This window comes from Lycorma delicatula, chromosome 9 (assembly GCF_047948215.1).
Source record: "Lycorma delicatula isolate Av1 chromosome 9, ASM4794821v1, whole genome shotgun sequence".
In the NCBI taxonomy this organism is placed as follows: Eukaryota; Metazoa; Arthropoda; class Insecta; order Hemiptera; family Fulgoridae; genus Lycorma; species Lycorma delicatula.
In genome coordinates, this window is record NC_134463.1 from 17,950,697 (window position 1) to 17,964,437 (window position 13,741).

The 13,741-nt window shown below is 29.7% G+C and overlaps 1 long non-coding RNA gene across 3 annotated transcripts in view; it reads right to left on the bottom strand.

Annotated features, from left to right (window-relative positions):
- LOC142329730 (uncharacterized) overlaps positions 1-13,512 on the bottom strand; it is a 97,664-nt gene extending 84,152 nt beyond the window's left edge. For 2 of the 3 annotated variants that reach the window (XR_012757576.1, XR_012757578.1), the window contains exon 1: positions 13,278-13,512. This is a non-coding gene — a long non-coding RNA (uncharacterized LOC142329730). The remainder of the gene's footprint in view (positions 1-13,277) is intronic. The other variant, XR_012757577.1, reaches the window with a different exon arrangement.
- Between the last annotated feature and the right edge of the window lie 229 nt (positions 13,513-13,741).

Here is a 13,741-nt window from a genome sequence, read left to right on the forward strand (position 1 = left end):
ATATTATTCTTTTTTTACAGTTTATCAGCTCTATTTCAAGAAGCAGTATAACATATTTTGGACTGAATGTTGTTTATTTGATTAAACTTATTTAATGTTTTTAATGAGTAATGCACTGAAAATTAATTTTTAAATTTGATTCATATGTTGAAATTTACCATTTTAGTTTATTTTATTTTATATATAGTTTTATAGAGAGGTTGTGAAGACTGATAGTTATATTAATTAATATAAGTTGATATCGATAGTAATATTATTAAATGTAAAGGATAGAATAACTGGATTCCTTATTCATTGATTGAAGAATTGAATATTTTTCAGATCTATTACAAATTTTAATGGATCTGTGGTAAGAAGAAAACTGCTGGTCCTTTGTTAAGAAGGTTGACTATGCTCCATATGTTTAATGTTATAATTTAAATCTTGTCAGCTACTACATCAGTCATTACATCATTACATCAGTCAAGTTATGCCTGCTTATGAGGGGGAGTACTGTAGCCATGGTTCCTTTCTAATAATTTTTATCTAGGCTTCTTATAGCAGCTGATTTTAGCACTGGATAGGCTAAATTAGAATTAAGTCTGTTAGTGTTACATAATATTAAACCTTATTTATGACAGAATCCTAATCCATTATTCAGCTACAATGCATACTAATGTTCATTGGTCAGGAGTTGGAAAAAATCAATCTGCTGTCTGTATTGCAATATCTGTTAGTGAATGAAAAAACAACAAATTTATCTATCTGTTTTATATGTAATTGTAAGTGTAATATTTCAAGGATACTTGATAATAATACAAAATTTTTATAACATGATATCATGTCAGAAATTATTTGCTATATAAGAATTATTCTTTCTTTATGGTGCTATTACTGCTTGCTTAAACCAAATGAGTACTGTCAGCTTATATGATCTATTTAGTACAAGTAATAATAGATCTCTGTTACTTTTGTTTTGTCAGTTCATTTTAATTCATTTTTCTTTGCAAGGAAATGTTTTGTGTGGATAGGAGGGATTTAAATGCTGAAATTTTTCAAAGGTTCTGCATGTAATATAGTTTTAGTGTTTTACTTTATCATAATGAATATGATTGAATAGAACATTTAAAAAATGTTTCAGTTTCGCTGGGGAACAAAAAATAATTTTTTTTTTGTCTCTGGAAGAAAAATGTGTGATTTTGATATTATTCTTTCTTCTGAAATCAAATATGATATCGGTTTTTCCTCATCATGCAAGGTTTCCGAGAGCAGGTATTTATAATTTCAAACATTTTAATACTTTCTACATTCTTAACTACACAATATTCAAACATCTGACTCACTCAAAGTAAGAAGTTACGATTTTCTGCTATATTTTGCCTGTGGAGCAACCCTCTTGATAGTCCAACAATTATCGGCTAGCATATTAGGATTCCATTTGACCTGATACTTCAGGGCAAATACTTTTCCATAACTGAAATTTCCTAATGAAAGTGCTCCCCATACTAATTACTAACTGTACCAAGATTTTCCATGAAGAAATCTAGGTGCAAGTGCAGGAAGTGTACTTTTAAGGACATATTACAACCCAAATTTTTATAGATGTTATAAAATTGTTGACAATATCACGATAATTTTCCGCCTTTCAATTTCCCCAAAAACTCTGAGTAAAATTTTTGAATGCTTGCCAAGCTGGTTTCTCCAGTGGATTCAATAAATAGTTCCTCAAACTTTTCATCGTGTATTAGTGATCGTATATGTGGACTCACAAATATTCCTTCTTTAATTTTTACATCACTAATTTTAGGAAACTTCTGTTTTAAGCATATGAAACCAGTAGTGTTGTCCATGGCCTTGACAAAATTCTTCATTAATCCTAATTTAATGTATAACAGAAGTAGATACACATTTTTAGGATTACACAATGGGTCATGTTTCACATTTTTCTGTTCAGCATTGAGCGATACACATTTAGACCATTCTTTTCTAATGAAATGGTTTTTTCTGTCCCTACTATCCCAATCACACAAAAAACAACAGTACTTTGTTTAACAAAGCTGCATACCAAGAATAAGTGCAATTACCTTCATATCACTACAAATATTCCATTCATACATTGCACATTGGCTTTTCCAATATAAATTAAAAGTTTTATATGTTTATTTTATACTAGCAGAGTGAGCCACAGGTACTGATAGGAATTTATTGCCATTATGCAGAAGCACAGCTTTTAAACTAACTTTCGAGGAATCAATGAACAAGTGCCATTCTGTTGGTTTATCTTCATTACAAAGTGTCTCCATAAGAGAAGAAATGTCGTTACAAAACACGAAGCCATTTTCTTCAAAAAACAGTCTTTAAATTCAAAATGATGATTACAATACATACATATCTTTGTACTCTTTTGAAGAAGATTCCATCCTTTTAGCCGGGAAGCAAGCATTTCAGACTGTTTTTTGGATAAATTTAAATCTTGTATGAGATTAAGATTTTCTTGAGTCAGTAAATGAGGCTCAGATAAACTGTCCTTTGTTCAAAAGTTGTGTTAACAGAATCTGTTTCTTTTTCTTCCTTGCTTCCATTAGACTCTGAGCTCTCTTTATTTATTGTCACACGTTCTGGAGGCAGCTCTTGGTACGGGCAGCTCTTCACAGTGTGGAACTGGTCTCATTACAGATTGCAAGTTAGGGTACACCACTGTATGTGTTAATTTTGAGTAACCTTTTTAATGTTTGTTAAACAGAAATAACAGTCAGAAGAGTGATCTTTGGGTTCCCTCCAAATCACAGAGATAGAAAATGGTGTGTGGCGTGTGCCATTTTTCCATGCAGTGAGAAGCCTAGAACATGACAAAAAACAGATATGTGGGGCCCAGGTCCTTGTTTGGTCCCTGACTTTACACCCAAAATAAAATTCATAACATTTTTTACTAAAGGAGTAAGGTTTCACCTTTGGGACTTGAGCATCACTTCACCACGTACATAAGAAAAATTGTTAGAATGATTTGAAAAAACTCTAGGCATTTTGTAACTAAAGACTAATTAAAAGAAATAAAGTTATAAATATGCAATATACAATAATTCAGACACACAAAGCAGTTACAATGACGTGTTTACTGGTTCACTAATACCTTACAACTGGCATCGTTCTGATGAGTGTGCAACACTAGGTCACATTGTACATGTCTATACACATCTGAACCTGCACAACAGTAGCAACACTACCCTTTGCGTTAGCTCATTTGGTCCCATCATAATTACAATGCTCTAATAGCTTTTACTTTACAGTGGACAAATGGATGAAAAAACTTTTTAAAATATTTAAAAGAATTAAAATAATAAAAAAACTGTGGGTGATGGAGAAATTCTGAATACATATTTGAAAAATATAAAAAACTGCATTAAATACACCTATTGGTACTCGTGTGACACAAATCATATTGATCAGTGTTATTATTAATTAATCAACTCTCAACTCTACACTGCCAGTTAGTCAGTGGATTTCATTATAGATAGAGACTTTATTATAGCTAATTCTATTGCAAATAGATTTTGCAAAGTCTGTTGCGAGTGGTTTTTTTTATGCAGATAAGTTTTATATAGCCGAAACTTTGGTTAACAGTAATTTTATCACCATTATCTTCTCTATCCTGCAAAATTACCTCATGAACACATTTAAAATTATGAACAGAAGTAGATATTTACCCAACTTCTTAATGCTTGGGGAGCCATTACTGAATTTTTCATTAAAATCATGCTTAATTTAATTTCAATTATGCCTTCATAATTTCTTTATTTTTAAAGTATTAATATTATATGAAATGAACAGCATATGAATTTCAGCGGAACTCCTTTTGTCTATAGAAAACACTTCATGATCATGTTCCCTCAGGTCGACCATTTCTGAGATGTGTGGTTAATTGAAACCCAACCACCAACCACCGGTATCCACGATCTAGTGTTCAAGTCCGTATAAAAGTAACTGCCTTTAATAGAATTTGAATGTTAGAACTCTCGACTTCGAAATCAGCTGATTTACAAAGACGCGTTCACCACTAGTCTTTTTAACTGTGATTGTAGTAATGTTTTTCTGTAGTTTCACCTGATTTACGAAGTCAGAGTAAGTACATCGTGTATAATGTTTGTTACTTTCAACATTTAAAAACTAGCTAGGTCAGTAATTTACTAAATTTATAACAGTTATTTAGAATTCTTAGTTTATTTTTTGAATAAGCCTATAAGAAATAAAGTTGATTAATGTTTTCTTATCGTAACTGCTTTCCAGGACGCTGGTTTATAGTTCACGCTATGAAAAAAATTACTTTTGTATCTTTTGCAATCCTACAGTATAATTATCCCTACAGTAGTATTTATCAATAACTTACATGGAATAATGTAGTACCACCAAAACTAAAAAAAAAGTTCATAATTAATTTAGTTCAGTAGAAAAATAAACATCAAAAATTATTATTGCAAGGATAAAAATAATAATGATTATTTTATTTAGATTAGATTATTTTATTCTAATATGCGTTCGTGTAAAATACACACATTTTAGCCTTTTCTTAATCCTTATAAGACTTTACAAGGACAATAATTAGTTTTGAAATGTGTGAATTTTGGGCTGATGAATGTTTCAGTTTCTCCTTTATTAGGAGCCCATATTGTAGAGGATTGGAGTTTTGTTTCACAATTTGGTCTTGTTAACAGCAACAGCAGAAAAGATACCTCCTGCTGCAGCAGAATAGGAATGTGGTAAGCAGATCATTGCCTTAAAAAATTTTGTAAAATTTGAGATGATGTATCACCAACAGTATTTTTCATTTCAAAAGTAGTGTTCCAAAATTTCATAAATTCTTGATTCCTTTTCAATAACTCTGTGGACTTGGCTAACTCTCATTCCCCGCCTGCATCAAAACACTTTTTGCAATTACATTAGGGAAATGTACAGTTAATAGCATGATACTAACACTTCTTTTGCAATTTTCTGGAATCAGCACAGACATATTTCTTAAAAGGGGATTGAAAAAATCCACCCTCTTCAAAACTTGTTTGCAGAATCCAAAATAAAAGGATAGACACTTGACTTAAAATTCCTTATGGTTTTTTCAATTTATTCCATGTTCTTCAGCTGCTGTATAAGAGCCTCTATAGGCAGTATAAGAATCTCTATTGTCTGCAAGATTTAAGAGCAAATGATGAAACCTATATGAAGTCTCCTGATACACTTTAAGTTTAGGTGTGTTACAAGTGGTAGGAAAATGGCCACAAATAAAAAAATACACCTTTATGACAGGGTCTTGAAGAGAATTTAAAATTGACTGGGCTTGCTCTATTCCATCTTCAACACAAAAATTAAAATAAGACAGTAAAACATTCCACTGTTCTACAATCCTTTGAACTACATAATTTATAAACAACCATCATATTTCACCTAATTTAAGTTATGAGCTTTAATGTTGAATCACCTTAAATTCTTCTAATCTTTCTGGTTTCTTTAGAATAAAATTGGATATGTCACTATAGAGCTCTTCAACAGCATGTGGAAGGTATTTGCAGTACAAGCTTGTGAAGTCTACACACTAACGCTGTGCCAAATGCATCTAGATATATATATAAATGTTCATTCAACTCTTTAAGCTTATTCCTGTTTGCTGCCCCATCATTATAGAGGCATTATTCTCTGTGGAGTGGTAAATCCTAACAAGTTTGTAAGTGGTACTTCTAATTCTTCAAGCAGCAAAATAATTGTTTTGAACAAAGATGAACTACTGACTTGTCAGTGATGCTTAAGAATGAGTCTTCATTTTTGACTCATAGCAACAGCTAATGATTTTGTAAAAGAAATGTTTACTGATTTATCAGCAATCAAAGAGAAAGAGTTTTCTGATAAGATATCTCTAGCATCAACCGCTAAAGCATTATTTATTAAATATAAAGCATCAGTGCAACCACATTTAATATTTTAATTATTGCACTATCAGGAGCGATTGCTTTTATTATATTAATGATGGTAATGTACCCATTAATTCTAAAGGAAGATTATTCTCTGCAATTTTGCTTCAGTAACTTTATTATGTAATGAGGAAAAGATGCTGTTAATAGACTGGTGGCTACACTAAAGATGGTGATTTGTATATTCTACATTTGCTTTATACTAAGGGGTATTTGCAAGTATATGCATAAGGCTCTTGCTACTGTTAATTTCAATATTACAGTATTTATAGTACGGCATTTGTTTTTTATCATCACTAACTGTATAGTTTTTTCTGTGTTTTTTCATCCTGATAATTATACTGTATATGAATTTTTTAGACTTACACAATACAACACTTACCACTAAAAATAATTATTAATACTATAGAAGTATAGTAGTAGTCCATCACACTACATATGCAACCCAAACACAGAACAAAATGAACTGAGTTTGTGATCGTGATCATAAAACATTTTAAGTACACTGATTTCTCTGGCAGGGCATTCACACAATGATGATTAAAATTTACATGTTAGTCAAGTTGAAAGGTAATACATTTGCTAATTAAAGGTCTTTGCACTGGCTGTCAAGGTCTCAGTGACCACAGGTAGAGGTAGAGCATCTGACTGGCATTCACATAACTCATCATCAAGTGAATGGGAAAAGAGATAAATAGTAAGTATGGGCAATCTACCAATAAAGAAAGTGGTAAGAGGGGCAGTAAAAGTTACTTCCAGGCAGCACGTGCTCATTCCACCCACAACTCATTGGTTTATAGTAATTTTGCCCAGGATGGAAACAGCAAAAGCATTTTTTGTTTTTTGTCATATTTAACTAAATTACTTCATAAAGTTAGAGGCCAAGAGGTCAAATAACTATATTTTTATCACTTTCCTTCTGCTTTGAAAGTTACTTAAGTAAAAGAGAGGGAGAAGTGATCTTTTTGTTCCAGCAAACACATATGCATACCAAAACTATTTTATCTGTGAAGACCTCTAGATGTAATAAATTATGTAATATTTACATTTCTATCAATAATGATTTTCTAACTTTAATCAGAATTCAAATAGATGTGATATCTTGATTACATGGTAGCTGAAGTGGAGGTTAGTTTGTACTTCTAAAATTCATTTTAACGAGATAATTTCTGCATATACTTTCTAAATATAATAATATTATAACAAATATTGTTATAACAATATTAAATTTCACACATAGCTTTTACTTTTTAAATAAGATTTTAATAAAATCAATGAGAAAGAAAAATAATAATATTGAAAAATATAGTACTATACAAAACTTTTTTATATTTGTAAAGTGTACATTGCAATATGTTCAACTTGTGAACAATAAGCAACCCCTATGGCCCAATTATATGAGGATGATATAAGTGACAAGCAAATGAAATGTAGTCTCGTACCAGACCCAGACCTACCAATCCTGAAATGTGTAGTTAATTGAACCCCAACCACCAAAGTACACCGGTTTTACTAAGATTAAATAGCTTTTACTAAGATTCTAATCGCAGAACCCTCCACTTCAAAAATCAGCTGTTGCAACAACTTAACCACAAGACCAGTCAGGTGTAATACAAATATATAATGATAAAATTAAATCTAAGTAATTTTAAATTATATTATTATATTTTTTAATTATTATATTACAGTATGCATCTAAGCTAATTTCTGGCTTATTATGCAACTACTAGTAAGGAAACAATGTTTCCATATACTACCGCAGGTAGAGGTTACGTCCCACTTAGTACCAATAAAGAAGCAGCTGGCTATTTAAGGATACTACCACCGTGGCACAATAAATGGGGATCTTGTTGGAAATTATATTGCCCACATAACTGTTTGTGAGTGATACAATTTTCATGGTTCCTATCTCTTCAAGGAAGTAGGCAGTGCAAGAGAAGAAGCAGATTGAAGTAGTTAAAAGTCTTACCCAAGACCAATTAATTAGATCAATGTCAAATATAATTTGCAAATAACAAAACATAATATACTTATAAAATTAAAACCTATAGTATTATATAATATGATTCATAACCCTTTTCACTACCCAATTTCACCCTTGGTATCCCTTCATTCTAATATCATTCATTACTAACTCGTAAGTACAAAAAAAAACCTGACTGTAAGAAAATATACCATTAAATTGGATATTTGATTCTATGAGATCAACCCATCACTAGAATTGAAAACTTTTTTAATTTTTTTAAGAGGAGGTAATATAGGCTATATCATTAATGTAAATTTTACATTTTTAGAAGTATTTACGATACCTTTTTGATTCAAAAACAAAGTTATTTACCTCATAATTTTCACTTTTTACTGACTTTTGTATAGTTAAATAACTTTAAACTTTTTTAATTTACCCAATTTTTCTGTTTTTGCTATAAAAAAATAATGAACAAATTTTTCTGTTGTGTAATTAATAGCTACAAAGAGCACATTTAAAACATTCTAATAAGGTTCTAGCATAAATTTCATCATCCTAGCTCAACAAGTTTTTGAGAAAATTATACTTAAGAATTAAAGAATAAGAATTTTCAGAAATAGAACTGCATGAAGTAGTCCCTTACTAATTCTTGCTCTGTCAGTTTCTTCGAAGATATTTAGTGCACTATGACCAGGTTAAAATACTAAGTGTTTATTTAAACATAATTTCCTAAGCAACTTCATTGAAAGACAAGACAGCACCATATACTTCAACTTTGAATGCATAAAATCCAATGAAAACATTTTGGGAAGTCTGTTCCAGATGACTATAAAAAGATTCCATGGGATTTTGGGTAATTACATGTAAATATTTCCATAACAGGTTTCTATCTGATAGGCTTTCAAAGATTGATTTGATAACTTGAGCTACATCTGGTGGTAAAGAATGTTTATGAGTACACTGCTCACCTGTGATTTTGCATCTATTGAATTTGCACCAGAAATTTTTCCCCAACAGGAATTTTTGGGCGGTCTTTGATAAATGTATATTTTATGTAAAACATTTCTTCTCATTTTCTAAACTGTTTAGGTTTCATCAAATAGCAAGACAAGACCAAAATAATTCTGCAAGCTGTTTATTTCCCTATCAGTCAATCTTCCAGTACCAAATAGGAATTTACATCAAGTTTTTTCCTTTGTAATCTTCAAGTACCTAAACGAAGGCTTTGCAATCACTATCACCCAGGTACTTTGAATTATTATTACTATTACTCGCAGATCATCAAATACTTCCTCCAGAATAGTTCATCCTAAAGCAGTACTTTCCACTTTTTCTTGAGCATTTTTTAAATTTTCAATCATATGGCAGTATTTTCTAAGTATTTCAACATCTATAACCTTATCTGTGTCAACACTGGTAGTATTTATTGAAAATTAACTTTTTATTAAGTAAAATTTTTAACAGAATTAATAATTCATAAATTTCAAATGACATCAAGAACAAGTTCTGGTACAAAAGAGAAAAAGGTAAGGGGAAAGACAAATTAAAGAGAGTTTATCAGTTGAAGATAAATTGGATTTGATTTTAAGCAAATCTGATAACATTGAAAATGAAATTTTAATTGAAACACGAAAAAAAGATTATCAATTGATAATATTGAAATGATACTTCCATAAATTCAAAAATGGAATAACATGATTATAATATATTTCTCTAATAAACTGTTGAAAATAAATGATGAAAATTTGAAGTTAAATAAAATTTGTCAAAAATTTTAAATACTAAAAATAATAATATAAACCAGTAGTTGAGAAAATATAATTGGGATCCCTTTGAGGAAACCTGAGCATATTTTTGATATTTTGAATAGAATATCACCTGTAATTGGGTTTCAGTTAAATGAAGTAATGATTGACAATTATCACACAATTTTTTAAAGAAATTCTGAAACTTGCAGACTACCTCTATTGAATTGTCAAATTTAATTGCTTTTGAACTAAAGTTGAGATCCTAAAGTAAAATTGTTAAACTTTCAATATTAGTTGGGAGAATTAATATGATATAACTTTGTTTACATGAATGAATCTATGTCTACTGAAAATTGGAGGCTTCAAGGTGGCCAGCTAAATCTATAGAGAAAAGTTTTGCTCCACAATGGGAAAATTTATGGTACTGTTAAATAAATAATATGTCTGCAGTTAAAGTTATAATCATCCTTATAATCATCTTCAGACTTAAATCCTTAAAGCCATGTACTGAAATACATATGTAATAATTAAATACATATTGTTAATGATAATTGGAATACAAGTTAAATCATAAATGTAGTGAAATAAGACTCTTAAAGGGGACTGCTGAGTTACTAAAATTACTTGTTTTTCAATTCCATTTCTGCTTGTGTATTATATAGAAACAGTCAATTACTTAATTATATAAATTAAATTACAGTACTTACTCAATTTTTTTTACTATATTTTAAGTTAAGCATTTTCACTTTGTATTCTATTGTATACCACCAGTAATTAATGAAGAGTTAACCTACGATTTGTTTAGGAGCTTCATTCGAGTAGTGTCTTTCTCTGGATAGATAGATTGATGATTTTTTTCTTTTTAGTTATGGGAATGTGTGTGTGATAAGAGTGTATGAATGCGTGCGTGAGAGAGTTGTTTTGTCTGTACTTAATTGACAAGGAGATATTAGTGATATCTATGGGTGTGTGTGAAAAAATATGTTTGTTGTACATGTTATGCAAATTCATTTTTACTGGTTACTGGTTAGATGTGCATTTTTGAAGAATTTTGATACTTTTTTGTGTTTGGTAAGCAGCTGGAAGATTAAACAAGATATTGTCTTTCTATCTGAAACATGCATGAAATCAGTTGATGAGATGAGGCTTCTTTATATAGAATAATGGATTACATAATTTTTTGTGTGTAGTAATTTTTCTAAAGCTACTGGGCTTATTGTGTTTGCATCTGTTATGGAGGGTTTTATTTGTATGACAATAGATTGTATACTGGGTACAGATGTTATTCTTTAGGAATATATTTAGTTTAGTTTTTACACTCTTAGTGTTTATGGCTGGAATAAGCAAAATTAGACTTGAAATTTGACCTTCACCTTCTTCTTCCTACAATTCCAACACGCGATACCTTATTAATGGTTAATATTAACATAAATATTAATGAAAGAATGGATAATAATGATTAACAATATCTACAAATACTCACTATGAATGAGTACAGCTCCTTAGTTAATTTTTATACTAGTTTTTTTTCTGGCGAAAAATGTTTTACCATTATCATCGCTCGGATACTAGAGTTACTGATAATAAGCTAACCTGTATTTATCACATTTTTTATAAATCAAGTTTATATAAACAAAATATTTATAATGTTGTTATTCTGACATTTTAATGGTCATAGGGCTGTTGCCATGCTATTTCTAAGGACAGAACTCAAAATAATTTTGTTAAGGATTTTAAAGAGGTTCTGGATTATGATAAATTAAGGTCATATTTATATGAACATGATTGCAGTAAAATTCTTGATAATGATGTTGATTTTCAGTTTTAATAACTTTTTTATATTTTATTACAGTATATTAATTAATCAAAATCTGTTATTTTAATTTATGCCATGGACAACAGTTGGGCTGTTGTCCATGGCATACAATTTCTCAGATGGACTGTATAAGAAAGGGTGTAAAAATCCTCACAGCCACAAAATTATACTGAACACATTAAATTTAAAAAAAGATAGATGTGTGGATTATGGCAGCTAAAATTTAATATTTTAAAAATATTTATTACCTACTAAGAATCAGTGAAAAATTATAAACCCCTATACTGGTATGCCTACTATTAAAAATAAAATTTGCAAATGGTAATGTTGATTCTGATGAGAATGAAATTGTGAATATTTTTAATGGATATGGTTCTTGGAGCTATTCTATTTATAATATTTATTAATGACCTATTTTTACATAAATGTTATGGTAAAGCTATATGTTTTGCAGATGATACTGCTCTAGTATATTCATCTAAAAAACATTTTAGATTTCTGACTTATCTGGAAAATTCAGGCTTATGGTTTTATGTCAATATATTAGCTCTTAATGCTTTAAAATCCCAATATCTAATTTTTATGTTTGCTTCCAGCTTATTAGCTCCATTAATATACGGTAATGGTAATTGTGCTCATACTCAATTACAATGCAACTGAGTCATCTCAGGTGAATTTTATTAAATACTTAAGGTTGATGGTAGATGACAAATTTTCATGGAATTTGCATATACAAAGTGAAAAGATATTAGTTTATATGCATTAAAAAATGTTATCATATAAAAAATATTTTTCCAATAGTGTCCTTCAACAAATCTACTTTTACTACTTTATTCAAAATTAAATTACGGATAGCACTGCTGGGTATCAACTGAAGAAAAAGAGAGATGAGATTACGACAGCTAAAAAACAATATTTTAAAAATATGAAGGAATTACCTGCCAAGAATCTGTGGAGAATTATAAATCAGTGAACTGGTATGTCTGCTATCAAAAATAAACTATCTGTAATATGTGTATATGGTAAAGTTGTTTCTGATGAAAGTGAAATTGCTAATAATTTTATGGTTTCTGACTTTTATGGTTAAAAGATTTCTGGCTTATTTCTTGATATTCATAAATCAACAGATACAGTTAAACATTTGCTTGTATTAGATAAAATGTATAGTGCAGACATTAAAGGTTTAGCTTTAAAATGTTTTGCATATTATCTGGAGGGCCGAAGTAACTGCATATTTGTGCGCGATTGTTAGCAATATCCTGTAGGTGAACTGTGGAGTCTCCTCAGGAATCAGTTCTTAAGCATATTCTATTCATAATGTTTATTAATGATTTGTTTTCGCATATATTTTATGGTAAAGCTTATTAGATTCATTAATAACCAAAATGTTGATTGCAATCATATTAAATTTTAATTGTATTAAATGGTATCTTTATTGACACCAACCTGATACAAATGTAAAGATATTTACATTTTTCTCTCACTATATATCTACTAACAGTGTTGTCTTAAGTGAGAGAAAAATGACTGAAGAAAATAGTGCATATGTGTTGTTAAGTGTATTAAGGGTTTTTTATTTTAATTTTTTATTTATTAAATTGTTGATCTGATACTCTTACCTATATGGTCAAGCTTTAGCTTTGTGGGTAGTAAACTACTAGACCTACTCACTGGGTTATACTTCATGGGTTTCTTGTGTTTTTCATGTATGTATTATGAATTGATGCAGTTGAAAATAAATAAATTTATTGTTATTACTATTGTCTATTTTATTCGCGAGGTACTAATGAAATCAGTTATGAAACTGTACTTACATTCTTTAAGTTTGACATAACCTACAAATATCACCTCAACTTATATTTAAACAAGCACAGTGTCATATAACACTTCACATACTAACTTTCTCTTTTTCATTTATTCCTCGATCACCTGCAGGTTTTTTAAATATATAATTGGATTTTCGGTGTCTTTTTTTGTAGTTAGCCATAAAAACAAAATAAACAAATAACTCATAATTTATAGACAACCACAGCCAGTGTTTACTGGATATTGCCGTAATAATTCTAGCAAGAGTATGAAATACTATTTTAGTATAGTTTATTATTCAAAAAGAATTTTTACTAAAATACTAGGCAAGTAAATGCTCGCGCAAGGTAATATTTCGGGAACAAAGATTCAGAAAATTTAGTGTCTAAGTTATTACATCTATTTTATGTGGTACCTGAATATTTATAATTGAATTAGGAAAAAATGAGTACGACTTCCTCTTTGAAGTAAA